We start from the raw sequence: 21,233 nt of genomic DNA on the forward strand, positions 1-21,233 counted from the left end.
TTAATGTGGACATTTTAAAAAATAATATTAATAGTAATAAATGGGCATTATATATTGTGGCTTGGTTATATAAGCCCTAATGAGAAACAGAAAAAAATGTGAAATTTATATTTTGAAACCGGTGATGTCAGGGAAAACTGAAGGTTAATTAGAGAATGACACTGCTAAAACTTTTTTTAAATTTCTTTTGATGTTTATTTATTTTTGAGAGAGGCAGAGACAGAATGAGAGTAAGTTGGGGCAGAGAGAGAGGGAGGCACAGAATCTGAAGCAGGCTACAGGCTCCTAGCTGTCAGCACAGAGCCTGACACGGGGCTCAAACTCGAGAGCTGTGAGATCATGACCTGAGCCGAAGTCGGACATTCAACCGACTGAGCCACCCAGGCGCCCTGACACTGCTAAAACTCTTAAGAGTTAGGTAAAATAATACAAATTATTGTCAGAGCAATAGAGTCTAAAAGCAAATTGCAGTGTAATTGATTTAAAACTAGCCTAAATGGCAAAGGGACTGTACCAATCCAAGCATAAGCACATTTTAAATACACAATGGCTTAAAAATAAGTGCACAGGCTGTGATAACTTCATGGATCTTTTCAGGGGGAGGCAAGTCATGGGTTGTTTTGGGCAACTATCTAGTATGAGGATGTGGCGTATGGTGTTGCTGAAATATCCCTGGAAAAACTGCTTCTCCAGCATAGCTCTAGAATAATCTAAATTTTTAAAGGTAACCTCAAATCACTCTGATACATGAGGCAAATAGAAAAATCTTTGAATAGTAACTAAGATATATCATAGTTAGAGAGAACAGTCTTTCCATGGTTAGCATCTCTTTGGGCTAGTTTAATAAGAGCTGTCCTGAAACATCCACATTTTCTGATGAGTGTTCCTTGAGAAATATCCTCTTACACAAACTCTCATCCTTTCATATGGGCCAAATCAGATGTACAGGAAATGCTAGAAGACCTATGGAGGGTTTTGATTCTCTACCACTCCAAATTTTCTGCCTCAAAAAAGGAGCATAGCCTTTGAAAAGAAAAACCAAACAAAAGTGCAATGTTTTAGAGACAAATAGTCTGGCTCTTTATCTCTTCAGTTTGTGGACATCACACATGTTAGTTGTTTTATTATTTTTCTCTTTAAGCCCCATTTTCTTCATTTTTGATAGAGAGATGGCAACTGAAAATTCATAAGATTATTTTTGGAATTAAAGGAAATGAAAATGATCACTTCAGTAATAAATAGTTTCTGAGTGTCAGAAACTACAAAAAGGAGGTGGAGGAAGAGGAGGAGGAGGAGGAGGAGGAGGAGGAGGAGGAGAAGAAATAAGGACTGATTTCCCTCTGACTTTGAGCGGTACAGAGTATACATTTAATATTTATACCTCAGTTCTGGCATTTGAAGCACACTGGTTTTATTAAGTTAATTTTACTCCTCTTCAGTCATTACAACAAAGGCTTTTGTTGTTTCACCTTTACAGCTCACTGATGACCAGAACTACCAATTTTGAGACTCCTTTTTTTTTCCTCCTATTTAATTTTTCTTTTCTTCCCTTTCCTTCCAACTTCTTCCTCTCAGTGGGAAAATATAAATGACCTTCAGCATAACTAATACCATGATACATTAGGATCAGAAGTAATCAAGAAGTAACACTAAGTCTAAATAGGTAACAAGAATATAAATGTAGAAATAATTCATTTGAACTCAGTTGATTAACTCTAAACCATTTCTTTTTTTTATTACATATGAATTTGATTGAATTACTTTTATAAAGCTATTGATTATAAAATCTGGTTCATTAGATTCTATTTGGCTGAATTATAAACCTATTAATTTTGCTTTAGCTCTGCCAGAATTAACAAGAATAAAAAATCTGACAGATGAAAGAGCTTAAATCTATACCAGCTTACTTACAAATGTTACATGTTACTTTGTGGCAGGTTTTAAAATATTCACACCTCATGTGAAAACATGATGTGCTAGGGGCACCTGGGTGGCGCAGTCGGTTAAGCGTCCGACTTCAGCCAGGTCACGATCTCGCGGTCCGTGAGTTCGAGCCCCGCGTCAGGCTCTGGGCTGATGGCTCGGAGCCTGGAGCCTGTTTCCGATTCTGTGCCTCCCTCTCTCTCTGCCCCTCCCCCGTTCATGCTCTGTCTCTCTCTGTCCCAAAAATAAATAAAAAATGTTGAAAAAAAAATTTAAAAAAAAAAAGAAAACATGATGTGCTAAAATATTTGTGTGTGATTGAATTTTAATATATCCAAAATAAGACACCCTTCTCCTTAAACACAAAATTATAGAACCCTTCATAAAAACTGACCCTGTTTTTACAGGAAAATAAAAATAAAGGATTACAGGTATTAGAACCACCTGTAAGCAAATTAGACAAGAAGGCTATAAAAATCCTAAGTAATTAATTCTCAAAGAACAAAGAGGATTTTTAAACAAAAAAGTCCACATAGTTGACTTTATCAAATAATTGTATTTCTATGATTATGGCTTCTAAGATAATAGATATTTTTTGCATTCCTATTAAAAAGTGTATGTTTTTATAGGCATCAGAGGATAGAAATCTGAATAACACACATTACCTCAAATTCCAGAAAGTCATAACCTAGCTGGGGAAATGAAAGCATGTATAATACACAAGGCATATCATACATTTCTAAAGAAATATCCAGTGGAACATGAAATAGCAATTAACAGTAATTATTTATTCTTTGTTAAACCAAATGTAATAAATAAGATCAATAAATAAGGCAGAGAAAAAGAATTAAAGAAACAGCTTATGCAATAATGAACGAAAATGAACTGCATATACTACAATTTGTGTGTGTGTGTGTGTATGTGTGTGTTTTCTGATTAAAAGGTGCATCAGGGTACCGGGAATCATGTGGCTCAGGAACTCATTTATAAATACAGAAACATAGAATAAAAATATATCAAATCTTCAATTATCTAAATTGCAATGGAACTTAGATTCCTTCATGAGACAGTGTACAGACTATTGGATTCACCATCATACATCTGATTTGTTGATCGACCTCAATCACTATGCAGCATTATCTTGATTCTACACTAATGAAGATCCTCTCAGTATTTTAATTTATAATTTAGTGGTGCAATATTATTTCTGACTCAGTAACTGCAGTAAAGTACTGTTTCATTACTGATTTACTCAATTTTAAATTAATTTCCTCATATACATATTCCCTTCTCCCTCTCTCTCACCACCACCTCAAAATTGGAGCATCTTAAGAAACTTCTTTGTATTAGATTGAAGATTGGGTGACAACATATTTTATAAACTTACTGTAGAAATTGGGAGATTTGGAAGTGAAAGTGGGACACTGTTAATCATTAATTTTAGATGAGAGGCATAAACCAAGATTGTGCTAGACCAACTGGCACATGGTAACTTTAGTTAAAGATATCCAGGACATAGAAGGTTGTGGGAAGGGTCATGGGCTAAATGGGTAAGGGGCATTAACGAATCTACTCCTGAAATCATTGTTGCACTGTATGCTATCTAACTTGGATGTAAATTTTTTAAAAAAAATGAATTTATTGGGGAAAAAAACATATCCAGGACATAGAAATGTGATTATCACTGGGGCACCTGGGTAGCTCAGTCTGTTAAGCATCCGACTCTTGATTTCGGTTCAGGTCATGATTGCATAGTTTGCGAGATCAGGCCCTGCTTGGGGCTATACACTAATAGTATGGAGCCTGCTTGGGCTTCTCTCTCTCCCTCTCTCTGCCCCTCCTTCACTTTCTCTCACACTTGAGTTCTCCCTCTCTCAAATAAATAATTAAAAAAAAACCACCTATAATTGAAAAGAAAACAAACAAACAAAAATGTGACTATCAACAAATAGTTTACATAAACATGACCATGAGATTTAAATCTGGAGGAAAATTGTCAATGAGAACAAATAAAAAAAATTTACAGTAAAGATATGACCAATTTTGATATATACTATCCATCCAAATGGCCCAATTGTGTCAAAAACATAGCCTGTCTTACTCTTTTTGAACATTAATACCCTTAAATGTAATTTCTATTAGTATCTTATTAATTGTCATATTTTAAACATTTTTTATAGAAAAAAATTAAGTTCTATATACTGTAGCATAATTCCTTCAGGGTGTGAAATAAATGTTAAGGATTAAAATTGTGACTCTTTCTAGGTCAAATCAAAATGTTCAGTTTTTTCTAATACTTTTAAATTTCTAAAAATGCTACATTTACTGCACTAGCTGTAAAAGTAACTGAAAATGAAAACAAATAAAAATAAACTATGGAAAAAGAGAAGATACAAATGCATAAAAGGATTCCTGAGTATTTTCTGTGCTAACTGAAGTATATCAGAAATTGTGAACTAGTGAGGCACCTGGGTGGCTCAGTAGGTTGGGCATCAGACTTCGGCTCATGTCGTGATCTCATATCTCATGGGTTCCAGCCCCATGTCGCACTCTGTGCTGACAGCTCAGAACCTGGAGCCTGCTTCAGATTCTGTATCCCCCCCCTTCCTTATTTGCACTCTGTCTCAAATATAAAAATAATAAATTTATTATTATTTAATAAATAAATATTAAAGAAAAAGAAAAGAAAAGAAAAATAATAAATAAAATAAATAATAAAAATTAAAATAATAAATTTATTATTATTTAATAAATAAACATTAAAGGAAAAAGAAACTGTAAACTGAAAAATGTTCATAACCAAATTCAACTCTCTATTTTGAGTGTTCTGAGCATAATTCATTTACCCAACCTGACTATGGCTTCCCAGGCCTTATTTTTTATGCTCTTAAATTACTTGTAATGTGTTCATTCGCAAACCAGAATCACTATATTCAAGATACAATGATATTTATATTCATAACACCATTCTCCTTTTCTGGCATATTCTACTTTGTGTTCTTCAAAGGGTATTTAACATTCAAATCGGTGCTTTAATATCAACCACCATCCTTTCAACCTCTTTCCTTCATTGGTTATTCCTTAAGAACTAAGCCTTAGATATTATAGTATTATGCAGCTTTGAACAATCACCATTTTCATACTTTATTCAAAATTTTATTGTGCACCTATCTTCCAGGTGTCATGGAGATCAATAATACAGAGGATAGTGTTACAAGATAAATTGTACATTACGATTTTTGAAGAGGGGCGCCTGGTGGCTCAGTCTGTTGGGAGTCTGACTTCCACTCGGGTCATGTTCTCACCGTCGGGCTCTGTGCTGACTGCTCGGAGCCTGGAGCCTGCTTGCGATTCTGTGTCTCCCTCTCTCTGGCCCTCCCCCGCCCACGCTCTGTCTCTCTCTCAAAAATAAACACTAAAAATTTTTTTTAAAAATTATTGAAGAATAGGGGCGCCTGGGTGGCGCAGTCGGTTAAGCGTCCGACTTTAGCCAGGTCACGATCTCGCGGTCCGTGAGTTCGAGCCCCGCGTCAGGCTCTGGGCTGATGGCTCGGAGCCTGGAGCCTGTTTCCGATTCTGTGTCTCCCTCTCTCTCTGCCCCTGCCCCGTTCATGCTTTGTCTCTCTCTGTCCCAAAAATAAATAAAAAACGTTGAAAAAAAAAATTAAAAAAAAAAAATTATTGAAGAATATATTTGAACAAAATGGATTTGAATCTGTCAGTGCCAAAATGAAAATGGTTAGGAGCCAACAGAACATAAGAAAAAGACTCTTCTAGATTTGCCATGGAAATAAAGCTCAAGTGGTTGCTTAATTTGGGAAAGACTAGTTGACTGGGATTAGTTGATTTTGTCGTTTTTTAAAATGTTTTTAACATTTATTTATTTTTGAGAGAGAGAGAGAGAGAGAGTAGGGGAGGGGCAGAGAGAGAGGGAGACACAGAATCTGAAGCAGGCTCCAGGTTCTGAGCCATCAGCATAGAGCCCGACGCCAGGCTCGAACTCACAAGCTGTGAGATCATGACCTGAGCCGAAGTGGGATGCTTAACCTACTGAGCCACCCAGGTGCCCAGTTGTTCTTAGGTTTTAATTTCTTAGCCTTGAGGCATTTATAGGAGTTTACCCTGGCTTACGTTTCAGTTTGCTTGCATAGACTGTGCATGCATTAAATCTACCTCAGTCTAATGGCCTCTTTGTTTAATCACTTTAACAATAGAAAATGAAATTTCAGTTCTCATGGAGTTTACATTGCATGTGATGGGTCAAATGGGTTTGGTTTACATGGTTTTATAGTTGGAAAAAATATTAAGTCATTTTCTGGTTACCCACTCTTATTTTTAGATCTCTTATTTCAGATCAAATACTATATTTTCACCATTTTCATCAAACTCAAATATGTTTCCCCCAAACTTAAAGTACATTAGCCCTTTCCACCAATACCTAAGTAATATTATCTGCCACTCGGAACATTCTATGAGTTCCCAATGCCCTCAGGAGAAAAAGAGCATAGTGGATCACAGAGTTTAAAGGACTTCCATAAATATATTACTTATCTCTCCTGCCTCATTTTCTTCCACTTTTCCCATCAGCATGTCACATTCCACGTTCCTAGATGGTAGTTAATAAAATCACCACCATGAAACGTGTTTGAGAGTATCCATATAGTTTTCAGTGGGTAAGAGTAACCTAAAAACGGATTATTTTTCTTTTTTATCATCCTAGAACATTGAAGGCTAGTAAAGTTGGCATAATAAAACAGGCAGATTTTTTCTGTGCACCTAGAAATCTTCAAACATATTAGTACTTCAATAGAGTTCTCTAAATAATTACATATTGTCAGCTTAAATCCTACTTTGAAGTAGATGGCATTTAGATTGCAGATAAATTATTATGCATTAAAGCTATTGAAAGTAGCATGAACAGCTAAAAGGAAAGCATGCATAATTTTATTGTGGACAAAGCCTAAAACACACGAATATATACTGAAAATAACTTTGTCACAGTGTTTGATCTTATACTATTAATTCATGGCATTTCGACATGCTTATTATTTTGAATGTATAAAATTAAAACATTTTTCTCAATAAACGAATTTCATCAAACTATAAAAATGAGAAGTTTACAAAAAAATTATTATAGGACGTAAATGTGAACCTCACTTTAAGTATCCAATATAAGCAAAAATGCCAATTTTGGGTTACCATTAGAAGACATATAAATGTGTATATCATAAGAAATATATGATAAAAGTGATGAATCTTTAATATACTATGAATATTATGAACTAGATGTACTACAAATCATAAATATATCATTATAAAACTTTACATAAGAATGGTTACTCTTTTACCACTTTATTATATGTATATTTGATCCCATTCCTAATTACAATATTGCCAGTCAATTTAGTATATTGTATGTAAATTTCAAAGAATATAATTTTGTTTTTGCTACTGCTTTTTATAATGAAAATAATATGATGATAAAGCTTGATAATAATGCACTAAATTGAATTTTTTAGAAGAATATAAGAACTGCTTCCATATATAAATACAAAAACAAATGCTTAGGTATGTCAAATATTGACAAAATCACTCAAATCATTTATAGAGTATCCTCTCCTACCACTAAATGTGATTTTTATGACTAGGTCTTTTATTATATTACGGTGCAACTACAGTTGACATTTTGTAGGAAACTGGCTCTATAAAAATTGATTTAATATCCCCTCAGAGCTTTAAGTTAAATCTCATGAGTTGTAACTTCTTTTTATTTAAAAATACTTTATCACTGAACTACTTGGAAATTGTACAGCAAAGGGTTAGATCAGTAGTTCTGGGTTGCCTAAACCCTGCACATTCTAAACTTCTTCAAGAATGGCTTTTTAAATTCTTTTTTAAAATATAATTTATTGTCAAGTTAGCCAACATACAGTATATACAGTGTGCTCTTGGCTTTGGGAGTAGAGTCCCATGATTCATTGGTTACATATGACACCCAGTGCTCATCCCAACAAGTGCCCTCCTCAATACCCATCACCCATTTTCCCCTCCCCAGCCTGCCCTCCCCACCCATCCCCTCCATCAACCCTCAGTTTGTTCTCTGTATTTAAGTCTCTTAGAGGCAACTGAAGACTGACAGTACAGCTGCAAGATTCGAAGATGCCGCCCAAGGGCAAAAGCAGTTCCAGGAAAGGGGGGGAAGGGGGAGCAGCCTCTGGGAGTGACAGTTCTGACAAGAAGGCTCAGGGTCCCAAAGGTGGTGGCAATGCAATAAAGGTCAGACACATTCTGTGTGAAAAACATGGGAAAATCATGCAAGCCATGGAAAAGTTGAAGTCTGGAATGAGATTCAATGAAGTGGCCGCACAGTATAGTAGAGATAAAGTCAGGCAAAGGGGTGACTTGGGTTGGATGACCAGAGGTACCAAGGTGGGACCATTTCAAGAAGCAGCATTTGCCTAGCCTGTAAGTGGACGGGATAAGCCTGTGTTTATAGACCTTCCGGTTAAGACAAAATTTGGATATCATATTATTATGGTTAAAGGGAGAAAATAAAATTGTATGGAAGACTGAAAAAAAAAAAGAGTCTCTTATGGTTTTCTTCCCTGTCTGAAACTATTTTTTCCCCTTCACTTCTCCCATGGTCTTCTGTTAAGTTTCTCAAATTCCACACTTGAGTGAAAACATATGATATCTGTCTTTCTCTGACTTATTTCACTTAGCATAATACCCTCCAGTTCCATCTATGTTGTTGCAACTGGCAAGATTTCATTTTTTCTCATTGCCAAGTGGTAGGAATGGCTTTTTAAATTTCGTTTAATCAATTTATTTTTTTTATTTTTTTAGAGAGAGAAAGCACAAGTTGAGAAAGGGGCAGAGAGAGAGACTGAGAGAGAGAGAGAGAGAGAGAGAGAGAGAGAATCTTAAGCAGGCTCTACTCTCAGGATGGAGCCTGATGCCAGGCTCAATCTCATGACCCTAATATCATGACCTGAACCGAAATCAAGAGTTGGGCACTTAACCAAACGAGCCACCCAGGCGGGCACAGGAATGGCTTTGACCAGCTCCTGAGAGATAATCTCTGAACCCATGGGATGCCTTGGTTGATAAGAATATCTTTTATGGTACAGCCACAGTGGAAAGTAGATGGAGGTTTCTCAAAAATTAAATTAAAAATAGAAATACCATATGATCTAATAGTCACACTGCTGGCTATTTACCTAAAGAAAATGAAAACACTATTCAAAGAGATATATGTACCCCTATGTTTATTGCTATACTATTTATAATAGCCAAGATATAGAAGCAACCCAAATATTCATGTATAGATAAATGGATAAAGAAAATGTGATATATAAATATATATGTGATATATGTGATATATATGTAACTGATATATATATATATATATATATATATATATATATATATATATGTTTGTGGAAGACAAATACCATACAATTTCACATATTGTAGAATAAAAAAAAAAACAAATGAATAAAAACCAAAAAGCAGAATCAGATCTGTAAATATTGATGGCTGCCAGGAAGGAAAGAGATCAGGGGTGGGCAAAATGGAGGAAGGGGAGAGGGTAACATGGGCTTCTAGTTATGGAATAAATAAGCCATTGGAATAAAGTTACAGCATAAAGAATATAGTCAATGGTATTGTAATAGTGTTGTATGGTGAAAGGTGTTAGCTATGCTTACGGTAAGCACAGTAAGAAGTATAAACTTGTTAAATCACTATGTTGTACACACAAAGTTAATCTAATATTGTGTGTCAACTATACTCAAATAAAAAAGAAGGAAAAGAAAGTCTTTGTATAACTGAAGACTTAGCTACTTGAGATAGTTTATACTAACAATGTGACTTATGGCAAATAACATTTATGACAATGGTATTATACGCTCTGAGCAGCTAAGATTCATCTCAAACAGTTGGTTTAACATCTGAAAATAATGGAATATACCACATTAACAGAATAAAGAACAATAACCCCATGATCAAATAAAGTGATGGTGAACAATCATTTGAAAAATAATACATCTATTTGCTGTAGAAACCCTCAATGAACTAGGAATAAAGGGATTTTTATCCACTTGCCAAAGTGTATCTATGCAAATCCTACTGCTAACATCATACTTAATGGTGAAAGACTGAAGCCTTTCTCCAAATGTAATGAACAAGGCAAGGATGTTTACTTTTTTCATCTCTATTCAACATTGTACTGCATATTATTCTAGCTAGCACATTAAGGCAATAAGAATAAGAACAACAAAATAATTTTTTTAAATTTTTTTACATTTATTCATTTTTGAGAGACAGAGCACAAGCAGGGGAGGGGCAGAAAGAGAAGGAGACACAGAATCCGAAGCATGCTGCAGGCTCTGAGCTGACAGCACAGAGCCCAAGGTGGGGCTCGAACCCACAAACTGTGAGATCATGACCTAAGCTGAAGTCAGATGCTCAACCGACTGAGCCACCCAGGTGCCCCAGAACAACAAAATAATTTAAAGGCATGTAGTTTGGAAAGAAAAAAAGTAAAACTGTATTTACTAACAGAATATATAATGCATGTAAGAAATATAAGGAATAGACAAAAATTACCATAATAAACAAATTTAGCAAAGTCACAAAACACAAGTCCATCATACAAATAATAGTTGTATTTTTATACACTAGCAACAACCAATCAGAACTTGAAATTAAAGAAATTATTTCATTTGCAATGGTAATAAGATAGTAAAAATTTATAAAGTATCATTAAAATAATAAAAAGATAAACCATAGACCAGGCAAAAATATTTTCGTTTTGTTTTCTTTTCTTTTTGTTTCAAGTTTTCATTTAAATTCTAATTAGTTAACATATAGTGTAATGTTGGTTTCAGGAGTAGAATTTAGTGATTCGTCACTTACATATAACATCCAGGGCTCATCACAAGGGCCTTCCTTAAGCTCATCCCCCACCCACCTTCCCTCCAGCAACTTCTGTTTTCTATAGTGAAGAGTCTTCTATGGTTTGCTTCCCTCTCTCTCTTTCTTTTTTTTTCTCCTATGTTTATCTGTTTTCTTTCTTTCTTTCTTTCTTTTAGCAGCAGGCAAAAGTTTATTAGAGTATAAGATTAGAAAGTAAGAATAGTAGGAAACCTCTGTTTCATTTCTTAAATTCCACATATGAGTGAAATCATATGGTATTTGTCTTTCTCTGACTGACTTAGTTCACTTGGCATAATACAGTCTAGCTCCATCCATGTCATTGCAAATGGCAAGTGTTTGTTCTTTTTTATGGTTGAGTAATATTCCAGTATATACAGTGCTGCTATAAACATTGTGGTGCATGTAACCCTTCAAATCAGTGTTTTGTTTCCTTTGGGTAAATACCTAGTAGTGCAATAGCTGGGTCATAGGTAGTTCTATTTTTAACTTTTTAAATATTTTCCAGCAACATTTGTTAAAGAGCTTATCTCAGATCATAAAAAAGAATGCTTACCTTTCTTGAGTAGGAAGACAAATGATACAATTTACAATAGGTTCATATGAATGATTAATTAGCACCTAGAAATATGATGGATTACTTTTCAGAGCATTATGTTAAGTGAAAATGGATTCAAAAGGCCACATTCTATATGATATCATCATAGAGCATTTTGTAAAAAACAAAAATCTAAAGATAATAGTTGGATAAATACTTGCTAAGGGTTGAGAGTAAATGGAAGGATTTGTCACAAATGGGCATGAGGGAGATTTTGAGGGGGTAATTGAACTGTTCTATATTTTGTTCATGTAGCTAGTTGTGCAACTTTATATATTTTTAAAACTTACAGAATTTTCTGGGGCACCTAGGTGGCTCAGTCAGTTAAGCAGCTGACTTCAGCTTGGGTCATGATCTCACTGTTCATAAGTTTGAGCCCCATGTTTGGCTCTGTGTTGACAGCTCAGAGTCTGGAGCCTGCTTTGGATTCTGTCTCTCTCTCTCTCTCTCTCTCTCTCTCTCTCAAAAATAAATAAACACCAAAAATAATTAAAACTTACAGAACTTTCCAACAGAAAAATATGAGTTTTATAATATATATTCTGCCATGAAATTTTAAAAAGTCACTTACTAAAATCAAATAAAACCTTTGTAAAATAATGCTTTTAAATAATATTAGAATTTCAATTCCAATTATGATGTAAAAATGTACAAAGGACTGTTGCCCTAACCCTAGCAATGTGAGAAAGCTCCATAATCTACAAATCCATAGCTTTCCTTGAGTGAGTCAGTTGTGAGTTGTTAATTAACCTAGTCAATTGAATTCCAAAGGATGATAGTCCCCGCAGAGGTGAGACAGGACTTGAACTGTTTCTTTCATTTTTGGCAGATTGTTGAAGGAAAACACGGTAATCATAGAAGCAGGTAGGGACAGCTTAAAAATTTAAGATATTTTAGATGCTGAAAGTAACTGTCAATTTGTTTAGTTTCCATGGGAACTTCAAACAGGAAAAATCTGAGGTCACTGACAAGCTTCCTTCCATAGGCCTCCATGGATACTCTTGATAAAGATAGCAGGTAGGTCTAGAGATCAGTGTGGCACATGGACACAGAGCACTGTCTGCTCCCCAAATACCTCTTTTAAGAGAAATAAACGCTTCAAGACACTGTGGGAAAAGCAGCATACTCTACCACCACCAATGACGAGGCAAAGATCCATTGCTATGATAGAGAAAGAAGCTATATCCTATGGAGAAAGAAGTTAATAGACAAACAAGAAAAAAGGAAAATTCCTGTCCTAGGAAAAAGCAATAGGCAACTGAAGGACTAGAAGGAAAACAAAAAACAAACAAAAAACCAAAAAACCCTTCAGTTCCAGGGAGATTGGAAGCCACCTGAAGCAGGAAACTCACTTACCCTTTGCCTATCCCAAATTTCACTGCCAGTGAGCTATAATTTCTGCATTATTTCTAAGAAAGTTTGTCTACTACTAATTCAAAAAGATATTCTCCTAGTACATTCTCCTAAAGAGGTTCATATTTTTAGCTATCTTTTTAGGAGATAGAGATGGAGCTGTCTCTGCACCTCAAATTAACTTCTGTGTATAATGTGAGAAAGATCCTAGGATCATTTTATCATTGATAGATAACCAGTGGCCCCAAAAGTATTTGTTTAAAATATCTTCTCTTTCAAATTGGGTTTACTTTTAGCACCTTTATCAAAAATCCAATGAGTATTGGGGGAAAGAAGGAAGTGGGGAATTTCTATTCAATAGGTATAAAGTTTCAGTTTTGTAAGATAAATGAGTTCTAGAGATCTGCTATATAGCACTATACCTATGGTTAGCAATTCTATATTGTACACTTAAGATTTCATTACAAAGATAGATCTTATTAAATGTTATCACAATAAAAAAGGTAGATGAGTGGGTCACCTGGGTGGCTCAGTCAGTTGTGTCTGACTCTTGATTTCGATTCAAGTCATGATCTCATGGTTCCTGAGTTCAAGCTCCATCTCGGGCTCTGTCATGACCGTATGCAGCCTGCTTCAGATCCTCTGTTTCCCTCTCTCTCTCTGCCCCTTCCTTGTTCATGTGCATGCTCTCTCCCTCTCAATATATATATAAAAAAAGGGACACTTAAAAAAAGTCAAAAGAGTAAAATTGTGGCTCTATTCTGGAGTGTTCCATTAAGCTATGGAACCATGGAATTAGTGCCACACTACTTAATTACAGTAACTTTATAGTAGGTATTGTAAGTGCTTTTTAAAAGATACTTATTTTAAGAGAACTCTGAGTATTCTAGATCCCCTGCATTTCCATCAAAAAAAGAAGTCTCTGTCTTAGTAATTGACTAGAAAACTGAAAATTTGTTTATGATACAAGGCAGATAAGCAAATTACATGGGATCACCAGATGTTACCAAAAGTTATTTTTGAGGGAAGATGTTCATGTAAGAAACTAAAATAAAAGATTCTGACAGAGAATAATGTCAACATTTCCCTAAGCAACTAGCCCAGATAAGCAGGATTGACTCTTTTTCACATTCCAATTTATAGATGTTAGTTTTTCTGTTGTTTTTAAGCATAACTTCAAATAATTTGATTTTTTTCTCTCATAATTAGCATTTACTAAGTTAAACGGCTTATAAAACTATTTTTGTCCCTTTGCATTTTCATAAATTTTAATTATTTTGGTGGCAGAAGATAGAAAATGCAAAAGTGGGCCACGACCACTTCATTTTATGCACATTATAATTGAAGCAGTTTCAGAGTTGTTTTTTCTATCCAGTTGAAAACTGTGGCCTTTGATTTTGCCCCGAAATACAGGAATCATATTTATGTCCATAAACTGAGATCACATGGTCTATGAAGAATGGTAAATACAACGAAAACAAACTAATACGCACATGAAATACACGGGCTTATTTGTAGGCTCGTTACCCATCTCCCTTACGATGAGATTAAAGCTTAGTTTACAGACTATTCAGAGAAACTGCAAATAGATGAGCTTTTCAGAAATGGCCAGCAAACAGCCTTGTTCTGAAAATGTACCTCAGTGCCCCCAATTCCTTGGCCTCATCTGTTCTCACATTTGGGAGATAAATGAGTCATATGATGGCATTGGAAGATTTTCTGAAAGTATTTATTTGGACATTTATTTTGAGATACCTCCAACTAATGTATTGTGTGAACGAATCTAAAAGTTTAGCAACATGAGCTGGCAGGAAATTTACCCTGTCCAGCACTTAGGGCACCTATTTAGCCTGGGTGGTAAACACTCTTATTATCACTGTTACATTTGAGGTAATCAATGCTTAGTTATAGCTTAATTAACTTTCTCAGGAACCTAAGATGGGTAGGTAATAACCTGAGCACTGAGTTTGCTCTAACTCTGGAAAAATTGCTCATAAACATCACAGCATACTTCCCTTACTTGTGTAAAAATAACGTAACTTGCAGGGTCCTAGATTAATATGCCTTGACTTTCAGGAAGTGGCACATTCTTAAGGGGGTTGCTAGATATAACAGATTAAAGAAAAATGAAACTTTTTCAGCAGAGAACCACAAGGAGAAGTTTTTGAATTAATAATCATGGCCGAGGAAGATGGGGCTTCTATTGAGACAACCATAAAATTGTGGATATATTTTTATCAGTTAGAAGAAATTCTTAATTTCACAGACATTCGTAATTATATATCTATAATAATAGACGTGTAAGATCTGAAAATTTATTTAAAAAGTCAATAATATTTCTGAATTGAAGAATTTCACATTCTTCATTTTTGTTATCAACAAATTTCAAACTATCTACTACAAAAGAAGGTAACCAAGGAAAACAAAAAAAGATAAAATTACCTTTGCGTATCAGGGTTCTCCACAGAAACATCACACTGTGTTACCTTTAGATAGATTCTCATATGGCAATAAGGTATCCAAAATAAAGGGAAATGGACAATTTAATACAATCCCTTTTCCATGTCCACTGGTTCTATTTTTCATTTCATCATATAGTACACTTAGTGTGTTGAATTAAATGTTAGATGTCAAATAAATATGACATGAAGTCCTATATAGTCTTACCAATTAAGTTTTTACACTTGTTTTAACAATCCTCTCTGGATTCCAGAAGCACTCTATGCAATAATGAGATATTTTGCTTTTATACATTTTTAAAGTAATTCCAAATCCTGCTAAGCTTTGAATAGGACCCAGAACAAGGATTATCCCTATTGTCTTTTTTTCCCAGTCAAGATTTTTTTTAAGTAAATAGTTGTAAATTGTAACATTAAGTATTAGCAAAATGACTCTGTCACAGTGTGATGTATGTGAGCATTCTGGAGTCACAGAGCCTGGAAGTGCTATAGTTAAGGATCTAGGACTCAGTGCCAGAAAGGGACTATGCTCTGTAGCTACAGCAATAGCTACCCTATGCTAACCAGACTGTTTATGTATCAAATTTTGGGCTGCAACTTTTTTTCTTTGCTTCTGGTCTAGTTGGTACCCCCAAGTTTAATTTACCAAATATTCATTTTTTATTAAATTAGAGTCCTGATATGCAAGTATCAGAGCTTCTTTTAAGAAATGTAAATATTAATTCCCTCTGCTTTCTAGTTAAGACCATCTTACCCACAAATGTGGTATACAGCACCAAATAATATACAAATGAGAAAAATATAAATGAGAAAAAATGGGCAAAGTACCACCATATAAGTGAGAAAAAGTGGGCAAAGTACTCACCTGCCTATAAAATGACAAATAAAAAGTTCTCAAAGCCTGAGAGTGTATAAAGAAATTGTGTAAAGTCCTATGTGTAATACAATATTTCCCAAGGAATCCATATTCTTTAAAAATCTTTCAGGCAGTGAAGAGTGGGAAATTTTCTGCATGCTCAATAGCTAGGACAGTCAATACTCTTTTGGAGTTACCATCAGGGGAAAAAAAAGGTAATGATTGCAATTTGACAGAGAATAAAGCTGATGAATAAGCCAATTTCAAAGCCTCTCAGGCTAGTGCTAAATCTCCTGATCTAAATTAAATGGTATAAGTTCCACACTGCCAGACAGAACAATATTATAACTCCTATTTATTTTTATAACACATTTCACTTAGATTTTTACAGGATAATATCATAAAAAATTTTAAATATGTGAATTATTTTATTGATACAAAAGATCACATATTTTCAATAAAAATGTCAAAATCCTGTTCTAAATTACATTCCATATATTTTATTTTCTAAACATGGATATTGATGCTCATATTTTTAAAGAACAAATAAGAATAAACTGGTACATCTTAATGACTACATCCTCTTTGCATATTTCTTACCTCATTGCTGCGATACTAAGTAAGTGAAAATTTAAAAAGGAGCAAATAAATAAAACTCACTGGAGGGAGCTTGACAGTACATTACTTAACTCCTCATGAAGCCCTTAGAAATGTCTAATATCAAAAAAGAAAAAAATGAACGAAAGAGGTGATTTGTAAAACAGCACTTCTGTTTCCCCCTTTGATCTGAACATGCTATGTAAGTATATCACATTCTGCAAGAAGTTATACTTTTGATGACAAACTATTGTATTAGAGTTCTCCAGAAAAACAGAACCAGCAGATATAAGGAATTGGGATGCCTGGTGGTATAATTCTAGACTGAGTCCAAAGGCCTGAGAACCAGGAGAATGATGGTATAAGTTCAGGAGAAGACCAATATCCAGCTCAAACAGTCAGACAGAGAGAACTTCTCCCTTTCATCACCTTCTTGTTCTTCTCAGGTCCTCTAAGGTTGAATGATGCCCACACACATTAGGACAAGCCATCTGTTTTCCTCAGTCTACCAATCCAAATGCAAATCTCATCCAGAGATATCCTCACAGACATACCCAGAAACGATATTTAACTCAAATATCTAGCACCTCTTTCTCCCTCCCTCCCTTCCTCCCTTCCTTCCTTCCTTCCTTCTTTTTTTCTCTCTCCCTTTCTCTGCTTCTTTCTTTCTCTTTTTGTCTTTCTTTCTCTTTTTGTCTTTCTTTCTTTCTTTCTTTCTTTCTTTCTTTCTTTCTTTCTTTCTTTCTTTCCTTTCTTTCCTGTCTTTTTTTTCTCTTTCTCTCTGCCTTTCTCTGTTTCTTTCTTTCTTTCTTTCTTCTTTCTTTCTTTCTTTCTTTCTTTCTTTCTTTCTTTCTTCTTTCTCTTTCCTCTCTTTTTTTCTCTCTCTCCTATTCTCTGTTTCCTTCCTTCCTTCTTTCCTTTCCTTTCCTTTTTTCTTTCTTTCTATTTTTTTTTTAGGTTTATTTATTTTGAGAGAGACAGAGACAGCAAGTGAGCAGGGGAGGGGCAGTGAGAGAGAGGGAAAGAGAGGAAATCCCAAGCAGGCTGATCTGACAGCAACCTGGGGCTTGAACTCACAAAACTGTGAGATCATGACCTGAGTGGAAACCAAGAGTTGACGCTTAACCCACTGAGCCACTTAGGCTCCTTTCTTTCTTCCTTTCTTCCTTTCTTTCTTTCTTTCTTTCTTTCTTTCTTTCTTTCTTTCTTTCTTTCTTTCTTTCTTTTCTTCCTTTCTTTCTTCTTTCCTCTCTTTTTTTTCTCTCTCTCCCTTTCTCTGTTTCCTTCCTTCCTTCCCTCCTTCCTTCTTTTTTCTTTCTTTCTTTCTTTCTTTCTTTCTTCCTTTCTTTCTTCCTTTCTTTCTTCTTTCCTCTTTTTTTCTCTCTCCCTTTCTCTGTTTCCTTCTTTCCTTCCTTTTTTCCTTCCTTCTTTCCTTCCTTCCTTCCTTCCTTCCTTCCTTCCTTCCTTCCTTCTTTCCTTCCTTTTTTCCTTCCTTCTTTCCTTCCTTCCTTCCTTCCTTCCTTCCTTCCTTCCTTCCTTCCTTCCCTCCTTCCTTCTTTCCTTTCCTTTTTTCTTTCTTTCTTTCTATTTTTTTTTTAGATTTATTTATTTTGAGAGAGACAGAGACAGAAAGGGGGCAGGGGAGGGGCAGTGAGAGAGAGGGAAAGAGAGGGAATCCCAAGCAGGCTCTGAGCTGACAGCAACCTGGGGCTTGAACTCACGAAACTATGAGATCATGACCTGAGTGGAAACCAAGAGTCTTGACGCTTAATCCACTGAGTCACTCAGGCTCCTTTCTTTCTTTCTTTTTCTTTCTTTCTTTCTTTCTTTCTTTCTTTCTTTCTTTCTTTCTTTCTTTCTTTCTCTCTTTCCTCCCTTCCTCCCTACCTGCCTTTGTTCTTCCCTTCTTCTTTTCTTTCTTTTCCTGCCAAAGCAACAAATAATCATCATTAACATCTGAATGTACAAAGATACTGATGGGTGGATATGATTAGTTGTTGTCTTTCTTAAGACTTCTAGAAATATACTTTAGTTACAATTGTCTTTGAATTCACAGAGTAAATTTGGTTAGAATTTGAGGTACCCAAATTATAAGCTTATTTCTTCTTAATACTGCAAAGTGGTCTGTGCTCATCTTCTGTATTTCCTGCTGTAATCCTCCAGTCAGCCATTTCTCTAAGGAGCCCTGTTTCCCTTTATAGTATATTGCCTTTATATATAGAGCATATTGTTTTTATATATATAGTGTACTGCCTTCATATATAATGCTATAAAGGAAATATAAAGTATTATATATGTATATATAATATGTATATTATACACACACACACACATATATATATATATATATATATATATATATATTCCCTTTATTGTATATTGTTTCTGGGGTGTCATTTCTTTTAGGCCCTGTCTACTGAGAAAGCAAAAAATTATATGTGTTTTTACTAACCATGTATATACAAATATCCATAAATATTCCTGCACAGAAACATCTATATCCTTATTAATCTAAACATGAGTTCATATGGATGTCTCCAATTCTCATTCATTACCACATGGATCATTCTAAATTTCCTCAACTTGCTTATCTCTACATTCTTAATCCCATAGTGACAACTGAGGCTTCAGCTATCTGCCATCTTTTTACTTAATTGGTTCATTTTCATATAAATATTTAGCACTGTAAGCATTGTTAATTCATACTCTCTTAACTATTTTATCAACTAGTATGTAGTGCTTATATGCAGTTCCTTACAGACTCCACTCATCTCCAAAGTTACTTTGGTCCCTACCTCTCCCTCTGTGACCCTCAGTGAGATTTTTTTCATGCATTTACAATACTACTAGATTCTCTTGTATCTTGCCTCAGGGATTCCAGGATGACATTTTGTATGTTGCATGTATTAAGATACATTGTTTAAATTTCTATGGGTTTTTGACAAGTGCGTACTGTCTTTTATCCACTATTACGGTATTCTATAAAATAAATTTGCTGCACTAAACAACTCCTGCATTTCACTTATTCAACCCTCACCACAAATTCTACCAACCACTAACCATTTTAAGTGTCTCAATAATTGTGTCTGGTCTGAAATGTTACAAGTTGGGATTGTGCAGTTTACACCCCTTCACTGGCTTCTTTCACTTTTAAATATGCATTTAAGTTTCCTTCATGCCTTTTTATTGCTTTATAGCTCATTTATTTTTTATTTTTGAATAATATTCCATTGTACAGATGTACTACAGTCTGTTTATCCATTTGCTTTTTGAGCAATATCTTGGTGGCTTTTAGTTTGGCTGATCATAAATAAAGCTACTATAAATAATACCATGCAGGTTTCTGTGTGACTGCAAGTTTTCAATCAGTTGGATTAATATCTAAGACTACAACTGATGGATCCAATAGTAGAACTGTTCAGCTTGCAAGGGACTGACAAACTGTCTTCCAAACGCATACATCATTTTGCATCCCCACAAGCAATAAATGAGAGTTCCTGTTGTTCTACATTTTCACCAGCATTTGGCATGTTCGCCATTCTAATTACGGTGCAGCGATGCCTCATTGTTGTTTGAATTTGCAATGCCACGATGACAAATGACAATAAGCATCATTCATGTTTATTTACCACCTGCCTATGTTCTTCGGTGAGAAATCTGTTAAGACATGTTGCCGATTTTTTAATTAGTAAGTGGTGAATTTCAGTAGTGTCAATTCTCTGTGTTCTTCTTTAGTGTTGTATTGATTCCTTTGGATCTTTTCTCTTGAATGTAAAACTTAAATCAGTTTTTCAATAAACACAAAATACCTTCCTGGGATTTTCTCTGAGGTTGTGTTTAATCTACAGATCAAGTTGGGAAGAATTTGTATTTTCACAATATTGAGGTTTATAATCCATAATCATGAATAACTACTCGTATTTTTGGATGTTGTTGTGTTTCTTGTCGTCAGAGTTTTATACTTTTCTACACATAGAATCTGTATATATTTTGTTAGATTTATACTTAGAAATTTCATTTGTAGTACTACTGTAAATAGTGTTACATGTTTGATTTTTTAAGTTTATTGATTTTTTAGAGAGAAAACATGAACAGGGGAGGGGCAGAGCAAGAAGGAGACAGAGGATCCAAAGCACTGACATCAGCGAGCCTGATGTGGGGCTTGAACATATGAACCATGAATTCTCTTCCTCTTTCTTTTCATTTCTTTCTTTTTTCTTTTTCTTTCTTTCTTTCTTTCTTTCTTTCTTTCTTTCTTTCTTTCTTTCTTTCTCCCCTTCCTTCCTTCCTTCCTTCCTTCCTCATGAGATCATGACCTGAGCCAAAGTCTGACGCTCTCCTACTGAGCCACTCAGGTGCCCCTGTGTGTGTAATTTAAAACCCTAATAGCTAATTGCTGATTTCTAATATATAGAAAAAAACAACAACAAACTTAACCAATAATAGAAAAAAAAAAGCATCCAGACTTATGAGTTGAGTAGAGTTTGAGGAGATTGAGAGCTTGGACATC

The 21,233-nt window shown here is 34.9% G+C and overlaps 1 pseudogene; it reads left to right on the forward strand.

Annotated features, from left to right (window-relative positions):
* Positions 1-8,067: 8,067 nt before the first annotated feature.
* Positions 8,068-8,500, forward strand: LOC131506198 (peptidyl-prolyl cis-trans isomerase NIMA-interacting 4-like; annotated as a pseudogene).
* Positions 8,501-21,233: the final 12,733 nt, after the last annotated feature.

Source organism: Neofelis nebulosa, chromosome 3, assembly GCF_028018385.1.
Source record: "Neofelis nebulosa isolate mNeoNeb1 chromosome 3, mNeoNeb1.pri, whole genome shotgun sequence".
NCBI lineage: Eukaryota > Metazoa > Chordata > Mammalia > Carnivora > Felidae > Neofelis > Neofelis nebulosa.